We start from the raw sequence: 13,386 nt of genomic DNA on the forward strand, positions 1-13,386 counted from the left end.
TCTACTTATCTGATTGTCAATTTTTGTATAGTCCAGTCAGTGAGCTTCTCTTGCTTCACACCCAGATAGGAAGCAATTCTAACACCCAAAGAATACTCTCTAAGCCTAAATATCAACCACACACCATTTCAGGAAAAAAAAAAGATAAAAGTAACTTCAAATACATGGTATCATATATCTACTCTACAATCTATTTTAAAAATACATAGAATATTTTAAAAATACAAATGTTTAAAGCAATGAAGTTGAAATTCTAAAAATGAGAGCAGGCATTTGTTGCGGTTGAGAAACTCACTACTTGTGAGACTGAAATCCAAACAGGTGTATTATATCAAAAGCTTAATTAAGATTTAAGACACAGATATGTCTAATATTCAGAACTGTTCTATTTATTTTAAACTGTATTATCTAAACTAAACCTCTCCTCATTAAATTATAAATATATGTGTGAACACTAAAATGTCAACAATTTCAAATAAGAAATTTTCACTACCAAAAGATCCATACTCACAAAAAAATTTCTGTTTTTTTAAGATTTATTTATTTTTATTGCAAAGTCAGATATATACAAAGATAGAAGTGGAGAGACAGAGAGGAAGATCCTCTATCCGATGATTCACTCTCCAAATTATCACAATGGCCAGAACTGAGCCGACCCGAAGCCAGGAGCCAGACACTTCTAGACCTCCCATGCAGGTGCAGGGTCCCAAGGCTTTGGGTGTCCTTGACTACTTTCCCAGGCCACAAGCAGGAAGCTTGGTGGGAAGCAGGGCTGCTGGAATTAGAACTGATGCCCATATGGGATCCCAGTACATTCAAGGCAAGGACTTTAGATGCTAGGCTACTGTGCTGGGCCCAATTTGTTTCATTGGATCATGATTTTTCCTCTATCATTTCTGATGGAAATGTAACTCTCAAATTCACATGTTCATAGTATCTCATGGTGGGGTCTCTGGAACATAATTAGGATCAAATGGTATCATAAGACTGGAAGCCACATTTTAACATTAGTGGCTTTAGACATAAAGGAAGAGTAGGCTAGTACTGTATATAAGATTAAGCTTCTGCCAGCAGGACCAGAGTCATAAAATAGGGTGTCAATTAGTCCCAGGTGCTTCACTTCTAATCCAGCTCTCTGCTAATGACCCCAGCCTGTTGGTTTTGCTTGCCTTCTAATGCTATAATGCAGCAAGAAGATGCTTAACAGAAGCCAAGCAGATTCCAGCATCATGCTCACAGATTTCCCAGTCTCCAGATCTGTGAGATGAATAAACTCCTATTCTCTGTTAAGTTACACAGTCTGTAGTATTTTGTTACTGCAAAACAAAGTGCATTTGGACAATTACTATAATTAAGCTCTGGAAATACTAAATTTGTGATTCCAATATTTTTTGGCTTCATGAAATAACAAAAATTCAGGGAAAACTCTAGCTGTGAAGCCCATGGAAAGACATTCTTTCTCAAATTTAATTTATGTGGAAGTGTTGAAATTATATATGGTAAGAAACAGGCTGTCCAATTCCATGTCTACTACACTTGTCACAATAGTTTATTTTATATTTAGGTAAATATTTCGATGACCATATTAGTTACTTATTGCAGTACAAGAAATTGTCGTATAATTTAACAAGTTAAAACAATAAGGCTATAGACTTACAGTCTCTATGAATCAAGAATGTTGAAATAGCCTAAGTGGATTCTCTGCTTCAGCATTTCTCACAAGGCTACAGTCTGTATCTGCCCAGGCTTTAGTCACCTCAAAATTCACCAGAAAAAAAAAATACATGTTTCAAAGCTCACTCAGTGGTTGGTTTAGGATTCAGTTTCACATGTTCTCATTGATGTGAGGAACTCAAAACAGATAAAGCGAGACTCAAAGTTTCAGCAAAGATGAGCAGATTGCAATGTGGAAGTAAGTCTTTGGTAAATAATTATGGAAGTTGCAACCCATCACTTATGTTGGTTTGTAGTTATTAGAGACCAGTCACTGAGCCCAGTTCCTACACAACAGAAAGAAGAAACAAGAGTGTGACCATTGGGAGCAGTGACATAAATTGCCTACTATCTTTTCCTACACTCTTCCTGGCTATAGGAAGATTACATACTGAAGAAAAGAATAATCACATCAGTGTGTTTGGATCATGCAATCTAAACAGAAATAATACATGCTGTATGTTTTAAGACTTATAATAAGAAAATTACCTTAGCAAGAGTAGGATTGCTGAAACAGTGAAAGGAGGAGCTTGGTATGTCTTCTCCCACAAAACTAACAAAATAGTGTTTGCTTGAAACAAAAATTACAACCATAAACATCAACTGAAGTCATGCTATTAAGTCACTTCTGATCAAAATAAGTAAATAACCCACTGAGCCACAAATAAGAACAGTGATATCAGTCATGACATTGTCAAAAACACTAGTGACTTCAATGACAAATAGTTGGGAGGGGACAATATCACAGCTTGCTCAATTGTAATGAAAGTTAGACAAAGCAAGAGAATAGCACGCTCCACAAGAAAAATAAGAGCCAGACAAACTCAATATTAATAGAGGGAAAGAAATAATAACAGAAATCAAATGAAATATGGATCTTAAACTTTTAAAAGACCAATGAGTATTTTTTGAAAAGATACACAAATTGAAATTTGGAGATCCCACAAGTGATACAAAGAAATAAAAAGAAAGGTTAAAGACTATCATAGAACTGCAAATTTGAAAAACAAGAGCAAATGAACACATTATAGGAAAATGAAACACCTGCATGTAATAATAATACATTTACATTACATCAATATGAATAATAATTAACCTGGAATTAAAGAATAAGCCAGGACAAAATAGCTTCATGATAAGATTCTACCAACCACTTAGGGAGTAATCTGGCTATATTCAATAGACCACCATACTCCTACAAAACAAAACAAGACAAAACAAAACAAAAAACTAAGCAAGTACTTCTTCAAAACTCATTCTGCAAAGCCAGCACTATTCTTTGTTATGAAAGCAAGGCAAGAACATTTAAAAAAAAAAAAAAACTTTCTAGGGGCCCAGCACAGTGGGCTAGTGGCTAAAGTCTTCACCTTGAAAGCGCCAGGACCCCATATGGGCACTGGTTCTGATCCCAGCAGCCTCACTTCCCATCCAGCTCATTGCTTGTGGCCTGGGAAAGCAGTCGAGGATGACCTAAAGCCTCGGGATCTTGAACCCATGTGGGAAACCTGGAGGAGGTTCCTGGCTCCTAGCTTCAGATCAGCTCGGCTCTGGCCATTGCAGTCACTTGGAAGATCTTCCTCTCTGTCTCTCCTCCTCTCTATATATCTGATTTTCCAATACAATAAATAAATAAATAAATAAATAAATCTTGGGAAAGAAAATAATAAATAAATAAATCTTTCAAAAGAACTCTATAAAGAAAGCCACAAGCCAATATCACTAACGAATACAGACACAAAAATCCTCAATGAAATGCAAGCAAACTGCACCAAAAAAGGACATAAAAAAATTGGTTCACCACAATGAAACAAAAATTACCTCAGGTATGTAAATAAATAAACATGATACACCATCTTAACAAAAGGAAGGATAACATTCATCATCATATGCAAATAAAGCTATTCATGAGAAATCTTATGAATGGTTTAGGGAGAAGAAATACATACCAACATGATGAAGGTCACATTTGTAAAATCCCAAGGTTAATATCACAAAAAGGAGGGGGAAATTGAATGCTTTCTCTGGAATATATGGAATAAGATAAGTATGCCTATTTTCACCACTTTCATTCAACAGAATACTGGAAATACCAGCCAGAGCAATAATGCAAGCAAAATACATGATAGGCAAACAAATTAGAATTTAGGAAATCACCATTGTTTGAAGATGATAGGCTCTCAAATTTATAAAGCCTCAAAAACACCATCAAAAATACTTAAAACTAAGAAGTAAACTCAGCAAAAATTTCAGAACACTACATATATGCGTGTCATAATAGTATATGGTATATATATTCATTTTTTGAGACATTACATTTTATTGCAAACCTTAAACATTCTTCAAAAAAAAAAACATAACATCTCCAGTCAAGGCTCCTGCATGACTAACACAGGCAATTGAAATGTTTTGAAGGGTCAAAGAAGGTGCAGTGTGGGGTGCTTGTAGTCTGCCAAAGGGTCCCCACAAATGTTCTTCTGCCAGCTTGTCAGCCTTGGTCACCGCTTCTTCAATGGATCCCACCACGTTAGAAGGCCTGCTCTGGAAGATATTCACCTGTCACAATCTGCTGGAATGTTTTGCTGGTCTCCTTCAGGGTGATCAGCTTCCCCATGTGGCATGTGAAGACCTCAACACCTGGCATGGCTGAGACAGGAAACACTGTATCTTGCAAGCACGGGGCGGGGCACGGTCAAATTGTTTTCCTCAGACAGTTCATCCATAGCCAGGATGGCTATGATATCCTGGAGGGACCTGTATTTCCACCGAATATTTTGCCTTTTACCAGCAACACCATGATGCTTGCTGCCAATGATCCATGATGCTGGAGGTAGAGTCCAGAGGATCCACAATGGGATAGATGCCCAGCTCAGCAATAGCACAGGACAGGACAGTGGCAGCATCCACATAGGCAAAGGTAGTGGCAGGAGCAGGGTCCATCAAGTCATCAGCCTGCTCATAGATAGCCTATACTGAGGATATAGAGCCCTTCTTGATGGTGGTGATGAATTCCTGCATGGTGCCCATGTCAGTGACCATGGTAGGATGATGACCCATAGCAAAAGGGATCCTGCCAAATAAGGCAGACACCTCCAAGCTAGCCTGGGTGAAGCAGATGTCATAAATAAGCAGCAGCACATCTTGACCTCTATGGTCTCTGAAATATTCAGCCACAGTCCAGTCAGAATGACCTGGCTCAAAGCACCAAGTGACTAATTCATCTGTGCATATACCAGTGCTACCTTGAAGAGAGCATATTTTAAGTTGATGACACCTAATTCAGTCATCTAATGGCATAGGTCATTGCCCTCGCAGGTCCTCTCTCCAACACCAACAAACACCGAGTCATTACCCTGGGCATTGGCTATGTTGTTCAGCTCCATGATCAGTGCAGTCTTGTCAACTCTGGCAGATAGAGCAATTTTGCCACCCCTGATGTACAGAGCAAGCATGTCCACCACCTTGATCCCAGTCACTAGGATCTCCTGTTCCACACTCATCTCCATGAAGTTGGGAGGTCTGATAGAACCCCTCTGATCAAAAGGTTCTCCAAATACGTTCATCATGCTGCCCAAAGGCTTGGGACCACCTAGGATTTTCATGAGGGTCCTGGAATTCAGGACTTTCTGACTTCAAAGCAAGCCTTCTGTGTTTTTCATAGCAATAGTCCGTACTGTGCTCTCACCCAAATGTTGGGCCACCTCCAAAACCTGCTGGGTGTCCCTGGTTTGCACCCCCAGTGTGTTCGGAACAGGCAACAGGCAGCCCCTCATCATACTGGACATCCATCAGTGCACCGATGAAAGCCATGGTGCAACCGGTAGCCAGTCCTTTCATGGGAGCTGGCGAGGTCTGTGCAGCATGGTCGCCAGCTGGCTGGACTGCTGCCGTGCGGCCCACAGTAGAAGATGAGCTTGCAGGAAGGATGTGGAGGGGCCGAGTCCCCTCATGGGCCTGGAGGCTAACGGCACGTTCACGTGACCCACAAGATTGGTCCCCACTGCTGGCAACTCTCTATATATTCATTTGTAAATAACACTAGTGAATTGTGTAAATACGAACCAAAAGGTTAATTCACAAGCTACCAAAAAGTAGAGCAATAATTTAATCAAAGATGTAAATGAGCTCTAAGAAGAATATAATCAGACATTGATAAAGCAAATTGAAGAGGACACAAAAAAGTAAAAAGACATTTCATGTTAATAGATTTTAACAATCAATATGGTGAAAATTACCATGGTAACCAAAATAATCTGTACACTCAGGGGAAACTTTTACCAAAACACCAATGATAATGCCTCACAAAACTAGAAAACACAATTCTAAATTTCATATGGCATGTTAGAAAACTCTGAATAACCAAAACAATCTTGAACAAAATGAATAAAGCAGAGACACCATTCTTTCTGACTTGAAAGCTTTGGCAATAAAAAACATCATGGTATTGGCTTAAAACAGATACTAAGACCAGTGGAATATAAAGAATTTTGCAATAAGCCCGTATAACAGTTGTTATACTGTTATCTTTCTGGGGGAAAGATAATACACTCAATAAATAATACTTAAAAATTCATATATCTACATGGAGAATGGAAATAGTCTTTCTATATTTCATAATTTATACGTCAACGCAAAATGTGTTAAAGATTTAAAAAACTGCAACTATGAAACTACTAGAAGAAAACCTCAGGGAAGTTCTTCAAGACAATAATGTAGAATTTTTTTTTTATAAGATACCCAAAGAAAAGGCACTATGTGCAAACAACTAAAAATTATTCAACAATGAAAAAGGATTACATCTTGCTATTTATAGTAACATGAATGGAACTGAGGGCATTATGTGAAACAAGTAAGGCACAGAAATAAAAACACTATGTGATGTCACTCATTTATGAAATCATAAATACTTAATTTCAGAGAAATAAAGTAGAATAAAAGTTTCTTAACATTCAGAAAGTGATACAAGGGTAAGGCATAAGGGAAGCTTGCCACTGGGTACTCAGCTATGGTTAGCAGATATAAATTTTTATATTCTACTGTACAGTGAGATGACAATGGATAACAATAATATAATGTGTATTTAAAAATATTTTGAAGATTTTCACCATAAAGAAATCACATTTGAGGAACAGATGTGCTTACTGTAACTTGAATATTATATAATATGTATGTATCAAAATATCAAATGGCATTCCATAAATATGTACAATTTTAAGTGCAAATCATTTGTATAACAAAAAAGTAGACACATTTATTTAGTGTATTTTCTATAATTTTGCAAGAAGATTATATGGTACTCTAAATTAAAATGATGAAACATTCTGTAACAACTTAGTGTGTCATGTAACTCTAAATCCTATGATAAAATTATTTACACATGCTTGCCTAGCAACCTGCTTAGTGATAGAAACATCTCAATGAATAAAATAAACATGGTCTCTACTTTTACCAAATTTTTAGTCTAAAAATCAATGTATTAACTCTTTAATATGATTTTAAAACACATGATTTTATTTTTGTAAACCACATCGGTTCGGTTTTTAAAGATAACGAACTGGACAATCATCCCTCGTGGAACCTTCACCTTTGACCCACCAGATAATTTCTAAAATGTTTTAATTGGTAGTCATTTTTAATTTCTACCAGCAGGTGGAACCCTTTAGATTTATTTGGGCTCTAACACAGCAATTCACTTTCCCATTTACTTCTGTAATTTCACTTGTAGGAATTTTTCTTTAATATTTATTTCTAGATCAGAAGTTAATCATAATAGACAAGAATAATCTTCCAACAATCCCGTCTCACCCCAAATCTTCACACTGATGAAATTTACACCATCATTTCAATAAAATTTGGAACTTAAGAGGCATTTTGTCATAAAACATCTCATTGAGTAAATCTTACAATGTGTTTCATTCTTTCAAAGGTGATTAAAAATATATAAGCTAAAATCAAAGATTTCCTCTGGCCCACAGGTTAGTAATATATTTTTTCTGTAAACAGTCATACAGCATATATTTTAGGATTTCTGGGTCACAAGACCTGTATCAAAAACTACTACTCAACACTCCACTAACATTTCAACAACAACCTCAGCTAGTTAAATCTGGTTATTGGGACTCAGTCTGTCTACCACCTCTCTCAGCCAGTGACTTCTACATCTGTGGGTGTATCGGCTTCACCTGGGGGACTTGTTAAACACAGATGGTTAAGTCTAATGTCCACAGTTTCTATTTAAGCAGGTCTGTGATGGGATTCAAAAATCCATTTCTAGCAAGCTCCCAAATGATGCCAATGCTGCTAGCCCACTGAGGGCGGTATTTCATCATTTCTGCTGCCTTGGTTTCTAAATGTATTTTTAATTGACATATAGTAATTGTATATATTTATGGGATACAATGTGGCATTTTAATACATATGTGCAATGTATAATGAACAGATCAAGGTAATTGCCATATCTATCACTGCAGACACATGTAATTTCTCTCTATTCAGAGCATTGAAGATTAAACATTGTCAGTTACCTACTGTGCCATAGAACATAAGAAAGCATTTCTCCTATGCGACTGCACCCTTGCTACCATGAACCATTATTACTTTATCTATATCCCCATCATCCATCTCAGTAACCACTATTCTATTCCCTTCTTTAAGAAAAACGTTTTAGTTTTATATATACATGTGACCATATGGTACTAGTCTTTCCATATATGACTTATTTCACTTAATTTAACATCTCTTACTCTCATTTGTTGCTGCAAGATTTCATTCCTTTTTATCACTAAATTGTACACAGATACCACATTTTCTTTCTTCCATTTATTTGATTTTCAGCATCTGGACAGATTCTGTACCTTTTGTATTATGAATATTGATGCAATAATCATGCAAGTACACATGTTTCTTAAACATACTGATTTTAGTTCCTTTGGATATATATCCAGGAACAGTATTGCCGGATCATATGGTAGCTCTGTTTGTAGATTTTGAAGAAATACCATACTGTTTTCTAAACTGACTAAATAAACTTCTGTTTTAACAAATAGTATATGAGAGCTTTATGTTCTTTATATCCTTCATTGAATTCAGTATATTTTACCTCTTTGATAATAGCCATGTTAAATGAAATGCGATGATATCTCATTTTGGCTTTGATTTACATTTTACAAATGATAGTTATGCTGAATATGTTTTATTCACATTAGTTATTGGTATATATTCTGTTCAGAAATACTATTTGGATTATTTGATTTTTTATGCATTATTAACGATCTAGTTTCTTTCTTCTCATAGGGTTTAACCAGTTTTTTCCATCACCATTTGAACAGAGTTTACATTCACCAAGGAATATACCTGAATCTCTTATCAAAAATCAGTTGGCTGAAATACACAGGTTTATTTCTAGACTGTATATTTTCATGCCAATAATATGTTTGTCGATTTAGCTTTGTACTGTGTCCTAAAGTTAATATTGCAGTTCCTCCAGCTTCATTTTTCTTGGTCAGGATTGCTTGAGGTTTTTTGTGAGTATATAGGATTTTGTGACTGTTCTTTTCTACTACTATGAGAATGATATAAGAATTCGGATAGAAACTGCATTGAATTAATAGAACACTTCAGACTTATGGGCATTTTAGCAATGCTAATTCTCCAAATCCATGAATACAAGATATCTTTCATTTTTGTATGCTCTCTTCATTTTCTTTGATCAACATTTTCCAATTTTGTTTCATAGGACCACTCCCTTGGTTAAATTTACTCTTAAATATCTTTTGTAGTTATTGTTAATGGAATTGATTTCTAACTTTCTTTCTCAGAAATTTTACTATTCATGTATTTAAAAGGTACTGCATTTTGCATCTGATTTTATAAAATAAAACCTTACTGAATTTACTTTTTAGTTCTGCCAGATTTCTTGTGGATTAATCAGGTTATCCTATATATAAAACTATGATATCTACAGACAATTGGACCTACTTCTTTCCCGTTAGGATGCTCTTTTGTTTCTTCTTCTCTAGCTGTTTTTAAAGATTATTTTATTTTATTAGAAAGGCAGAGTTATAGAGAGAAGGAGAGACACAGAGAGAAGTCTTCCCTCTGCCTGCTGGCTCAGACCTTCTCTGCAGGTTCTGGTGGATGTGACAAAGCACGCCTGTTGATCGGACAGGGTGCTTATTAACACCTGAGTTCATCACCTAGGTCAGATAGTGTGCTCAGATGGAACACCATTCAGTTTCTAACTGACTGTATAATTTCATGAGACATTCAGGAGATGTTCTGCTCAAGAAGGTCCATCAGGTTGCTTTAAGAAAGTGCCAAGTGATAGGTGGGATTGAGCCTTCATTTCTCAGACCTCATGGACTGAATTTCAGAGAAAGGATGGACCTACTGTTTTTTCAGCCATAAAATGATGGGAGGGGTTATCAAAATGCTTCACAAGTGTCTCTCTTCCCTTACTTTTATAACACGTTAAAGCAGTACATATAGATTTTTTAAAAATAATATGAATATGTCTCTATACATCTAGACCAAAGATGGATTCCCAATGAAACAGTTGAAAATACCTTGACAGTAGCATGCTGGACTCTCTGACATTGTCCATGCCTACAATATCGAGAAACACTTTAATAATAACAGCATGATGAACATATCACCATTCATGAATGACCACCCATTGTAATATTAGAGGGGAAATCAATGGGTAAGGGAGAGAACTAGGGGAGGGGAACAGAATATCCTAGAACCTATGGAACTGTATCATAAAATAATAATAAAAGTATTTAAAAAATAATATGGACATGCAATATTTTCTAAAAAAAAAAAAAGGTTGATAGCCATAGGAAGATGTTGATTGAGTAAAGCAAAACTATATTGCAACTTACCTCTTACAATATTGTAGACTGAAAGCATCCTGACATTTTTATAAAAAAGATGAGAAAGGCATCACCTGCTACTCTAAGACAAACACTACTTTCATCTCCATATTAAATATTTTAGGTCATAGTATATATTTAATTATGTAATTCTTTTCATATTAGTGATCGAAATCATCACCATTATTATTAAACCTAATTGTAAGTATTCAGGATGTTCCATATTTTCTTACATTTTTATACCCATATCTCAGTAGCTCTGTGTGTGCTTTCCATATTTTTACCAACTGATCCTATTCTTCTTTTTTTTTTACTTCTTTTTATTATTATCATTTTATGATACAGTTCCATAGGTCTGGGATTTCCCTTATCCCCTCCCCAAATCCCTCTGCACTCACTGAGTTTCCTATATCATTACTACAGTATAGTTCTTCAAACACAATCAAACATCCATTATTGCAGGCATGGAAAATGGCAGAGAGTCCAGCATCCTATTGTCAAGATATGGTAAACAGATTCATTGGGAGTCCATTTTGGTCTGGAAGTAGATATGCATACTGCATTGTATCCTCACATCTGGATAGAAGAGTCTCTATTAAACAGTTACTTTACATCCTCTTAAATGAAAAACTACAATACAAAATCAACAAAGGAAGAAAAACAGAAATTTACAACACCATGAAGTTAAATAACATGCTAATGAATGACTGATGTGTCGCTAAAGAAATGAAAAAGAAAGAATCCATGAGATACAGTTTCCACTGATCTTTGTTGGTGAAACATGTCTCCTGTAGGCAACAAATAGATGGGTTTTGTTTTTTAAACCAGTCTACTAATCTATGAAGTTTGACCGATGAGTTTAAGCCATGTACATTCAGGGTTGGTATGAATGGATGGTAATTTGGTCCTGTCATTTTATGAATGGGTTGTTCATTGATTTAGTCTTCTGTTGTTATTTTACTGGGATATTCTTCACATTTGCCTTTGGTTTTGTTGGGTGCTAAAAATCCTCACTTTATTCACACTGGGATTCCAGGTGTGGGCCAGTATGTGTCCCAACTGCTCCACTTCCCATCCAGCTTCCTGCTTGTGGCCTGGAAAAGTAGTGGAGGATTTTATTTTAAAGTTACTGATTCAACAGTTAGTTAGAAATGCATCACTCTTTATTAAAATTTATTATGGACAAATAGTAGGAAAAAAGCAATATTGACATATTAAAACAAAAAATTTCTATTCATAATTATAAATTTTAGAATTTCCTTCTTTCCCCACTCCACTGTCCTAAAGTTGTTCCCAGGGAAACATCTGAGAATTAATTATTAGAAAAGAAACATAGGTCTACTCTAGTTAATGCACCTATGTATGTGATACTACCTTTTACTATTGCAGAGGAACCCAACACTATAATCAAGTCCATGCTCCCATCATCCTTAAATGAATTACCAGGTTCATGTCTCACTGCATCATCCCCATTTATTTATTCTGTTTATTATTAAGTGTAGGAGGAGTCACTTCCCTTAATATCTCTTTACAGAATTCTCTTTTATAGCTACTAACCCAAGTTCCAAATGTGAAAGAAATGATTGCTTTTTCATAATTCTTATAGTTCATATCAGTGTCTGAGGCATAATTTTATATTATCAGGTATTCACTAATGTTCATTGAGTTTTGCTTAGCCCTGTGTGAGTTTGGGATGCAAACAAAACCTGGAATTGGAATAGTCACAAAGAATGTATAGGCATAGATGTTTCAAAAGTATCCTATGTCATCCCCCAGCAACAGGATGATTCTAACATACCTAAGAGAAGCAAGAAAATAACAAAGTGCTAAACTATACTAGATAAGTTTCCTGAAGTGCATGATGTCTGCATAAAAAATTGAACCCAAATATCTGGAAAGGATATGGGAAAGGTACAGTGGAATAAATTTAGGGAGTAATACTTAGGAGTCAATGTCAGGAAAATCAAAACTCATACGTGTTATTTGCTGACTGATTATAACTAAATATTGGATGAGAATAAAGTCTATGATGATGCCTGAACTGATACATAATAACCTACAACATGCTTCTCTCCACTCTGAATATCCATATTGGGGCAATTAACAAGTCTTACGGACCATCAACTCAATATTGGGAAAACAACAGTGTAATCCCAATTGATTGATTCAATGTAATCAGGTTTCATAATCAAAATTAGGTTTATTTGAGAAATATAGAGGGCTTCAAAAAGTCTGGGGAGAAATGGAATGAAAAAGTATATTTATGGGTAGATTTTGGCCTAAGAGTTAAGATACCAGTTAGAACACCTAAGTACCGCTTTGGAGTACCGCTTTGGGTTTACTTTTAGGTTCTGGCTTATTCATTCTAGTTACCTGCTAATGAAAGCCCTGCTACATAGCAGTGATGATAAAGTAATTGATTCCCTGTCACCTGTTGGAACATTGAGATTGAATTCCCCTTTCTCATTTCTTCCTGGCTCAGCTCTGGATGTTGTGGAATTTTGGAGAGTGAGACAGCAGATGAGAGCTCTCAATTAACTACTTAAATAAGTGTGTGTGTGTGTAATATTTATTTATTGATTTAATATAAATGTGTGTGTATTTTAAAGATCTATTCATTTTCATTGAAAGTGCAGATATACAGAGAGAAGGAGTGTAGACAGAGAGAAAGATCATCTATACAACTCACTCCCTAAATGACAACAACAGCTAGAACTGAGCCAATCCAAACCCAGGAACCTCCCCCAGGGTCTTCCACATGGGTGCAGTTCCCAAGGACTTGGACTCTCCTCCTCTGCCTTTC

The 13,386-nt window shown here is 35.9% G+C and overlaps 1 pseudogene; it reads right to left on the bottom strand.

Annotated features, from left to right (window-relative positions):
* Positions 1–3,622: 3,622 nt before the first annotated feature.
* LOC121156665 lies at positions 3,623–6,829 on the bottom strand (annotated as a pseudogene).
* Between the last annotated feature and the right edge of the window lie 6,557 nt (positions 6,830–13,386).

This window comes from Ochotona curzoniae, unplaced genomic scaffold, assembly GCF_017591425.1.
Source record: "Ochotona curzoniae isolate NIBS_2020 unplaced genomic scaffold, NIBS_Ocur_1.0 contig_3498, whole genome shotgun sequence".
Taxonomy (NCBI): Eukaryota; Metazoa; Chordata; class Mammalia; order Lagomorpha; family Ochotonidae; genus Ochotona; species Ochotona curzoniae.